General features: G+C 34.0%; 1 long non-coding RNA gene across 1 annotated transcript; it reads right to left on the bottom strand.

The window, feature by feature from the left end:
- Positions 1–4,103: 4,103 nt before the first annotated feature.
- Positions 4,104–6,431, bottom strand: LOC127877736 (uncharacterized). The gene is made up of 3 exons (XR_008048595.1): positions 6,280–6,431; positions 5,449–5,547; positions 4,104–4,243 (listed from the first exon to the last, which is right to left on the bottom strand). It is a non-coding gene; the product is annotated as an uncharacterized LOC127877736 (long non-coding RNA).
- Between the last annotated feature and the right edge of the window lie 3,817 nt (positions 6,432–10,248).

Below are 10,248 nucleotides of genomic sequence, written 5' to 3'. Positions count from 1 at the left end.
ACCTGTAGAGCTTGGAGGTCTACAACTGACTGACATTTATTCGTTCATAAATTAAATCAAATCCAGTTGGGTCAAACGTATATTAGATACCACAAACAAGAGTACATGGACGTTGTTTTTTCAACAATCACTAGCCAAATATGGTGGCTCTTTAATTTTTGAATGTAACATTGGTAAGTCTCTAATACTTGATATAGCAAAAAAGAATATAGTTGTAACTAATATACAATCAGCTTGGAGTAAAGTCACAGATATGTTAGGAAAAAAACAGCAAAATAATTTTATAGAATAATAAAAACATAAACGCAAATGATAGCACATTCTTTTATAAAAACTGGTTTGAAAAGAGCAAAAAGTATGTCGATCAACTATTTGATTACCGAATAAACGATTTTTATTCCTTTGATAATTCTACTTGTATGAAATCCCAGGAACAGACTTCCTTATGTATTGCACGCTGATCAAAAGTATTCCATCACATATAAAATCTATTATAAACCCAAACAACACGCAAAACACTAGAACTCAATTTCTAGAAAAACTCACAACAAAACAAAAACCGAACAAACTATTATACAGAATACAAATAAACAAGAAGATTAACGAATTACCCAAATTCCAAATAAAATGGCAACGTCTGTTCCAAGAGCATGAATTAAACTGGAAAGAAATATTTATTATGTCATACAAAACAACAATCGACATCACACTAAGAAACATTCAGTTCAAATACCTACATCGAATTATCTCCACCAATAAATGTCTTTTTAAATGCAAATTATCTAACTCTAATTTATGTGACTTCTGTGGTGAAAATATCGAAACTATAGAACATATATTTTGGGAGTGCAAATACATCCAACCTATCTAGAATCAGTTGACATCCTTTCTTGGCCAACAGCAACTAAACATTAAACTATCCCTCTTAAAGTTAGTTTTTGAAATAACTCATTAAAATCCATAGACGGTAATAATATTGTGAATTTTATTATCATTTTGATGAATTTTTTTATCTTTAACATGAAATACAAAAAAACAGTCACCAAATTTTAATTGTTTTATACAAAGCCTGAAATTTAAAATCCAGATTGAGAAAGAAATAGCCCTCAGTAATGATACATGGCATAGTTTTGATCAAAAATGGAATCAAATTCATTACATTTTCATAATGCTTGTCCACTTAAATATACTACTATCTTAATGTTTGTTTATCATTTCATATATTCATTTTAGTGTTTTTTTTCTGTTTTAATCTTAAAACATCATTGATTATAATATATATTAGAACACATCCCGTTCTCACTGATTGTAATGTTACAAACCAAGGTCTAAAACATTATAAGGCATATTTCTGTATAATATGTTAAAAAATTCATTGCAAACGAAAAACATGTATGTATACAATATATGCTTTAAAATGAAATAAACTCCATGAAATAGTTGATATAACATCATGCGAATTGGAAAGATGTGTACTTTAGTGTACCGGAAGACGCCAGCTGATTTTAAGGAAAATTGTTCAAGCTTATGTTCACCCCGGGGGCTAAACGGAAATCCGTGTGTATATAATGGATGTATAAGTATAGAAAATTCTCAGCTTGATTCGTCTAAAACGGCATGCTGGTTTCTTTGAAGGAAAAGAACACCCTATTGATTAGGTTTTCAATAGGACAAAAGTGAAGGTCACGAACGGTCTGTAATAAGACATTTGTTTCCAAACGATATCTTGATAATGCTTTTAGATACGATGATTTCACTGAAACGCTCGTTACATTCGGAAGAAAGGAATACGCCAATTGATTTGGGGATCAACAGATCAAACGTCAATGTCAAGGGGGCTTCAAAATAATTATTTTCGCACGATATTAAAATAATGTTTTGACCTACGATTGTCCAAATTTGGATGCTAATTGTTACATGGGAGGAAAGGAAAACACCTGGTGATTTTGCAAATAACAGGTAAATGGTCAAAGCCACAAGTAGCTTCAAACTTGAAATTTATTGACGCCCAATTTACCTTCGATTGTCCGCATTGTGGCGCTGGTTATTTTGGAACAAGCGCCTATCAATTTTGGGGTAAACATATCAAAGTTCAGGTTGAACGGAGCCAGGAATATGAAAGCTGTTTTATAAGTAGACCACCACTTTTTCGTTTCAACATGACATGACTAATAATCTTACAAATGGGCGTACTGTTCGTTTCAGAGAAAAGAAAGAAGGCAATCAATTTCCAGATCAACTAGTAATGGGTCAAGAAAAACAGGAGCTTGTAACACAAAAACTGTTCTCGCATTATATAAAGAACACAATTTTATTTAGGATCAAATAAATAAGTATGCCAGTTAGTCTTGGGGGACGACCCCTATTTTATTTATTTTAAGATCAAGAGATTCAGTCTGAAACAATTGCACGCTTACAACGGATGACTTGGCATCATGGCGGTTAGGGAAAACATGTTTTGCAAACATCGCTTGTTAGTTTAGGGTTGAATATAATTATAATGTACGCAGCATACTGACGATTTTGAAAATGTGTACACTTGGCACATTTAATACGCGTATGTTTTTTTTTACCAAATCTCATTTCGTTTTCAAATACATTTCTAATGAATTTTCATTTTCAAAAAAATGTTTACCGTACATAACATGTAGATAAATGTATTGAATTATTAAAATGCAACATAATCTGAATAAGTTTAGTTTAAAATTGTGAATAACCCAAACATAAGCATTAAATTCAGCATTTTTAAACAGTAATTAAAGGGGCCTTTCACAATGTGGTAAATTTACCAAAAAATGTTTCATATGAGCAATTGTTCGTTGTTGTTATGATATTTGTGAGGAAACAGTAATATTGGTCATTTTCCATGATCTCAAATATCCATTATATGCATCTTTTGACGATTTAAAAACCTGAAAATTATAAAGCGTTGCAACGCGAAACGATTGAATAATTTGAAGAGTTCTGTTGTTGTCGTTGTATTTTGTGATACAAAGAGGATTGCTTATGTAAAGTATAAAATACATCGCTCATTGTATTAGTACGGATGGCCGAGTGGTCTAAGCTCAATAACTGAAAACGTTGGGTAACCCCCCCCCCCCCCCCTAAAAAAAAACAAAAAAAAACAAGAGTTATTATAGAAACATTTCTAAAACAAATCTAATGTCAGAGTTGTGTATTGTGTTGATGTTTAAGCTGTGTTGATGATGACGAGTCAAAATGTGTAGAAGATGATAAACATTTTATAAGAAATTTACTTTGCAACTATAGAGGAGGTTTGAACTCAAAGAAAAATACTATTATGGTTAAATATCAGTGATATTTTATGATACATTTTTTTAATAAAGATTTTTGATTTTCAAAGTGTGCTTTCCTTTTTCATCAAACATCAAACATTTCTGAAATCTAAAGATTATTTTTTTTGTAAAGCTTAATACTTTAGAAAGGTGCTGATTTACTTGTTATATTCTCTAAATTTATCATACAAAAAAAGGTTTTTTAAGCATTAAAGTTCACCTTGAAAAGTGCCATATCAAACAAAAACAAAACTATTGCCAATCAATATATGTCCCCTACGGGCTCCACCATTGTCATACTTGTTTTTCTTATATTTGTTGCCATAGCAACCAGAATTTTTGGCGTAGGAACAAAATAAAAAGACGTGCATAGTGTCTATATTGCCATCTATCCATGTTTCAAGTTTCATGAAAAAATATGAAGAACTTTTAAAGTTATCGCTAGTCCAGAAAAGTAAGACAGACTCACAGACAGATGCACAGAGCGCAAACCATAAGTCTCCTGTGAAACTGGTAGGGGACAATTAAATTAGGGAAGGGAGTCCACTACCACGCCCTCCCCGGTTGCCCCACCCCCAGTCAAACATTCCTGCGAACGGCCCTAATTGCAGTTATTGGCAGAAGACTTGCATCCCACAACACACAGGCTGAGTCGACCGCAAGAAACAAGCATTCTGCTTCAAAATACTGGAACTTAATTTTCAGAGCAAAGAACTAGCTCTTCTCTTTCTTCTCTTTCATGTTATTCAAATTCACTCATATGCACGACCTCTCTGTCATAAATAATCTCATACATTATCACCAATGTACTTGTAAAAGCACTTTATTTGGTAATAAAACCATTTGTATAATGTCAATAGGTAAATTAAAATAAGTTTAAACCACCGTCATCTGTTTATGAAGGTTTCGTTCAAATTTCTATGTTTTTCTTCCACTGTTTTTTTTAACTGAAATCAAACAACAAAAGAATCATGAGAAGTTACATCAGAAATAAACACAAGAACATTACACAACTAATTTTGGTCATAATATTTTATTTTTAAAGTACCTTTGGTAATAAACAACAAGCTATAGATTCATAATCATCTTTACCCACTTGGTATATAAATGATTAGGTATTTATTCTTTCCAGAACAACAAGCTTAAATCAATTTATTTGAATTGGTAGACATGTGTTATAATGTACTTTTGCCTTCAACACTGTTGAATCAACATATATACTTTCATTTGAAATTAATTCAAATTATGTGTGTTAAATCTTAAATAGAATCCAAATGACATACCGGTACATAAATTATGTTGTTGTTTTTTTCAATAAACATTTCTTAGTTAGGGCAATCAAAGATCTATTGATAAATTTTAAGGCAATACACATTTTTGATAAGAGTATCTAGAGCATTTACATTCAAGATTATAACAAATGAATTAAATGATGCATTAAGAACAGGTTTTGTTGAACACGAACCTTTTAGCCAGTCAATTACCTGTACATGTATGAGGGTATGCTCTCTTCATAAGATGATGTGCAATCTATGGCTTTAAATTCTAATATTTGACCTTTCAATTCAAAACTAACTGTATATCTATAAAGTATGTATCTCCGCCCTAGTTTAATATCTTTTCAACTTAATTAACAAATTATTGTGTACTTGTCTTTGCAAGTGTTTTATCTTGATCAAAATCTATACATTCAGGGTCCAGTTGACAAAACAAATGGATACCAGCTTTAATGGTCATTGATAATTGACCTTAAGGCAGATATGACCTTCCAGAACTGAGCAGTACAAAATGGGCACTGTCATGCAAAAATGGACTTTATGCCATAAGGGGCCAGCCTGCTCATTTGCACAGGCAGGTCAGGAGCCACACTAATAGCTTATAAAACCACTAAGCATTCCGTGACTTTATAGTAGACAGGAAAGCTCAAGCTGATATGGTGCTTTGCTGGCTGCATGGCGTAACAGGGACAAAGATAACATGTTATCTTTGTCTCTGGGCGTAAAACAAATTTTCCATGATGCTGCTTAAATGGGAAATGGGAAGACCTTTGAGATTGACAACACATTGACTGAATAGACTTCACGCTAGGTATAACATTTTATCTCTCTTAAATGTTTAACCGTTCTTTTGTTATAAGATGAATATTGCTTACATGAGGTGTTCTGCAGTACACAAGGTCAATATGATGGCTCTTGCATTCCTCTGGCATGTTTCCTCCTCTATTGATGCATTCTCTGGGGGTCTTATTTTCCTGGTTAAATTGAAATATTCATCTATTAGCTTAAATTAAGTGCAATAATACAAGCCCTTAAAGGTTTGAAAACACTAAACATTACAAAGTGAAAAAGATAGACTAAACTCATTGTGAGAAGTGCTTTCTTTACATTTTACAACACAATTATTACGTCATAAAAAAGTGAAAGTTTGAGCAAGCTCTAACCATCAGTTAAAGATGACATGAAAACACAAGGTTCAAAACATGCATTACTACGGTTGGACAATTGGATTTCAACATCATGCCTCCCACTCTGTGTAAGCATAACAACCAGTAAATCCTACAATGACCTTTAATCTTATTATGTAAAGGTCATATGTCAGTAACATTCAAAATCAATATCATTTGGTTTGAGTTTCTGCGCAGATAACCAATTTCATATAAGAATAGGAATTATATTTTACATGTCAATTTTTGTTTGCTTATTTGCAAAGCAATATATTCTTATATATAATAAATCTATGAAACAGTCTAACTCTGTGAAAAAGTCTTACTAAAAAACAAAACAAAAACATTTTAAATGTTCTGAAATAAATTTTAGGGTATATGCTGCACCATATTCTCCTTGATAATATCTTGACCAAACAGTATATAGTATTATCTGTCAACCAACAGCTGTCGTCCTGAAGAGTATTATACAAGTGTATCCGAAATGTTCAATCCGAATTATATCATAGGATAGATATTGTTATTTGCGGCTTCACTTACTATTCGGTAACAGCGTGATTGAAGTACACAGTCTAAGAGTTGTTGTCGCAGTTTATTACACTCTTCGTTGTACTGTGCCATAGTTTAGAAAACAAGCATTCGTGCCTTTAATTATGCATCTATTTGATGTTATTGCTGTTGTTGTTGTTGTTGTTGTTGAAGTTTTATTAGATTCGTACTCAACATTGTTCGCTCATAAAATCCAATTGAAGCAACTTTCGTACCATGTTCAATTCAAATATAATCTATAATATTACCATTTGTTATTTCTGAATCTGAATCTGAGTCGATACGTTGCAGAGCCTTGTAGGGCGTAGGTCGCAACGGGAGAGAGACTAGTCCAATTGTGGATTCAGCAGCGCAGTCCTGAAACTATTGACGGAAGCCGCGCACACAACACTGCCACTAAGTTTGTTCCAGTCTAATACAGTTCTGGGAAAGAAGGAGTTTTTAAATTGTTCGGTTTTGCACACAAAAGTTTTAAAGCACTTTGTATTATTTGTTACTTGGTTTTCTAGAATGTTTGTAGCTTGATAGTCATTAAATAATTTAGGTTTAACGTTTCTTTTATTTCTTGCTGGTGTTAGTATGTCATGACAAGGTAAGGCTGGCACCTTCCCCCCGACAACTTTGTACAGGAAGGTGAGTCGATTGGTCTTTCGTCTGTCCTGTAGGCTTTGGAGTTCCAGTGTTTTCAACATTGAAGATACACAGCCTTCGTCCCGCGAGCGGTAATCCCCTGTGATGAATCTAGCCTCTTGTCTTTGGATGCGCTCGATCTTGTCAATATGCTTTGCTAGATGTGGGTCCCATACCACAGAGCTGTACTCAAGTGTTGATCTGACTAACGCTAAGTAAGCTGGTTTTGTACAGGTGATCGGACAGTGTTTGAGGTTTCTACGTATGAATCCTAGGGTACAGTTAGCTTTCTTGATTATTTTATTGATGTGGGTGTCCCAGTTTAAGTTGGAGGATATTGTGACGCCTATGTATGGATTTTCTTCGACCTGTTGGAGGATGTGTTTATTTAATTCATAGAAGTGAGATGATCTGTTGTTAATGCTCAGGATGTAACATTTTTTGGCATTGAAATGCATTCCCCATGAAGATGCCCAGATTTCCAACGCTTTCAGGTCGTCTTGGAGGGCTATGTGGTCTTGTATGGATCGTATGGGCCTGTACAAGAGGCAATCGTCTGCGAACAGTCGTACTTGTGACTTAACTGTGTCAGGGAGGTCATTTATGTGGCACAAAAACAAGAGGTGCCGAGGACGGTTCCTTGAGGTACTCCTGAGTCAACATGGGCGGTTGTGGATTTCTCCCCTGCTAGGACAACTTGCATGTTGCGATTGGTGAGGAAATCTCTTAGCCATGTATTCAGTGGGCCATCGATGCCATAACCGGAAAGTTTATTCAGGAGCTTCTCGTGTGGGACGGTGTCAAACGCTTTCGAGAAATCGAGTATGGCCATGTCTATTTGGCTTCCCTTGTCGTAGTTAATTAGGAGGTCATGGATGGTTGTAATAAGTTGCGTTTCGCAGGAATAGCCAGATCTAAAGCCGTGGTTGAGCGAAGTAAGTATTTTGTTCTGTTCTAGATGGTTAAGTATATGTTTGCAGATTATGTGTTCGAGAAGTTTGCATGATATTGAAGTTAGAGACACAGGTCGATTATTCTCTGCCAAGTGAACATCTCCTTTTTTGAAGACAGGGGCGATGTTTGCGTTCCGCCAGTCACTTGGTAGCGTCCCTTGGTCCAGTGATTTCTGGAAGATATATTGCATGGCTGGGGCTTGTTCAGCTGCACAGTTCTTGAGAACAATGGTTGGGATACTGTCTGGGCCTGTAGCTTTGGAAATGTTCAAATCAGCAAGTAATTTCTTTACGCCTTCCTCTGTTATATGTAGTGGGGATATTGATCTTGTTTTCATGTTAAGGTTGGGTAACACCCCATCTTTATCTTCTTTGGTGAAAACTGAGCTGAATTGGTCTAATAGTATCTGTGCCTTTGTTTTGCTATCATTCATGAGTTTAGTTTAGTAATTTAATTTCGATGCTAACATTTTCTTGTATGCTTTATCACATACCTGTAATAATAAGTTATTGGATAATGGGAAATTGTTTTCATAATTATTGCATTACACTACGGTATCTATTTGCCTGTTCAGTTATATCCTCGCTTGTTTTTTTCCCGTTGCATTTAACAGTATTTCACATCGGTCAGTCTTTTTATCTGCACTTTTTGAGGACAATCGAAACATATCTACCGGTATTCAATTGAACAACACTTAGCCCCGCAGCGAAAACATCATACTGTACAGTTGTGCCCCAGTCGCATATAAGGAACTACAAGCAATAGCGGGCAAAGGCTCCAAATAGTAGGAGTAAAGCTGAGGTCTCAAGGGATTGTTGCATCTTCGCCAAAATGTATGGGTTGCCCCGCTCAACCCCACCCGCACACAGCCCAAAATAAGTAAATGACACCAAGTGGTTGTGAACTGATTTTTTTGTTTTACAATAAACATAGTTTATCAATTACAGAATAATGTTGATTTATTAAAGAATAGCTTAAAGTCTTCCTTTGTGATGTTTTAATGCTATAATTTTTCAATTGACCAGTATTGACCAGTATTGACCGGTTTTAACCGGCGGCCCGGTCAATATGCCAACCCTGTTAAACATAAGCGTTTTCTGGATGTAATCATTTTTCGAAATATCTAAGTATGCCTCCCTTTATACTGGAGCATGCTTATTCATGATCACAACATTGAATACGTGTGTACATTATTTTAATACGCACTTACAATTTGAGAGAGAGTGATTACTAAACAGTATAGATAATAAATACATAAGCAACATCAATATATGATTAACAGCAATATATATATGTTTACATATAGGTGCAAACTCCTTCTTAAAATTTAAAATTGGATATGTCACATCAGAAAACTGTTCCTTTTGTTAATCTGAACGTTTAATTATTGAACGTATATTTTTGATATGTAAGTATGCTTATCAGTTAAAACATGGTCGTTTTCTGGAATCATTTTTCGAAATATCTAAGTATGCCTTCCTTTATACTGGAACATGCTTATTCAAATTGACACTAAAACTTAATATTAGCTTTGAGCAAAGTGCTTTATACAATGAACCAAACAAGACCCTTTCGTAATGAAGCAAAATCGTACCTGTTCTTGCATGGCCTTGTTTTAACAAAATAACATGTTTTAAATGATTTGCTTTGCGTCAAAGTAAGGAATCGGAAGTATATATTTTTATGTTACCTCTTTTCGAGTAGAAGTAATAAGTGAATATACAAGTCTTGTATTTTCCATTATTTCTTTCACGCATATTGATATACGCATATGTTCCTTTTAAACACTATACGGTGTGGAGTGGGATGCCCTCGACTGCCATACACCTATTTACGATGAAAATACAATAAATTGAATGGAAAAAAATCAATAACACAAAAAACTAAGATTGTCAACAACTAGGCCATTTTAACGTTCATGCGCACTGAAATAATGATCTGTTAAAAAAAATGCTTGATATGTCTCACCCTTCATTACATGTTTGTATTACCTAATGTAATTACTCTTACATTCATGTTTTACTTTTTTAATTATAAATAGTATTATATGTCATTTACTTTCTAAATTTATATCACATTTCTAAAAAAAATGTTTTTATTTGAATTTTAACCAAAAAAATGAACTGAGCAAACTAACACTCATTGATCATTTACTATTTTGTATTGTACGGTTGAAGTTATCGCCGTTTATTCATTATATTACATGCTAAAAGCTTTTGTGTAAGCTTCATTCCTAATTTTTTTTTTATTTGCCGTACTTATAATAAAGAGGAGTAGACATACTTATCAGTACATGACGCATTAATTAATACATACATTTGCTCGTTACACACAATCTATTGAGGCAAAAACAATAAATAGCACACAGATACTGAC

Source organism: Dreissena polymorpha, chromosome 4, assembly GCF_020536995.1.
Source record: "Dreissena polymorpha isolate Duluth1 chromosome 4, UMN_Dpol_1.0, whole genome shotgun sequence".
In the NCBI taxonomy this organism is placed as follows: Eukaryota; Metazoa; Mollusca; class Bivalvia; order Myida; family Dreissenidae; genus Dreissena; species Dreissena polymorpha.
Note: the sequence above shows the minus strand (reverse complement) of the source record. Positions and strands in the feature narration are given on the sequence as shown.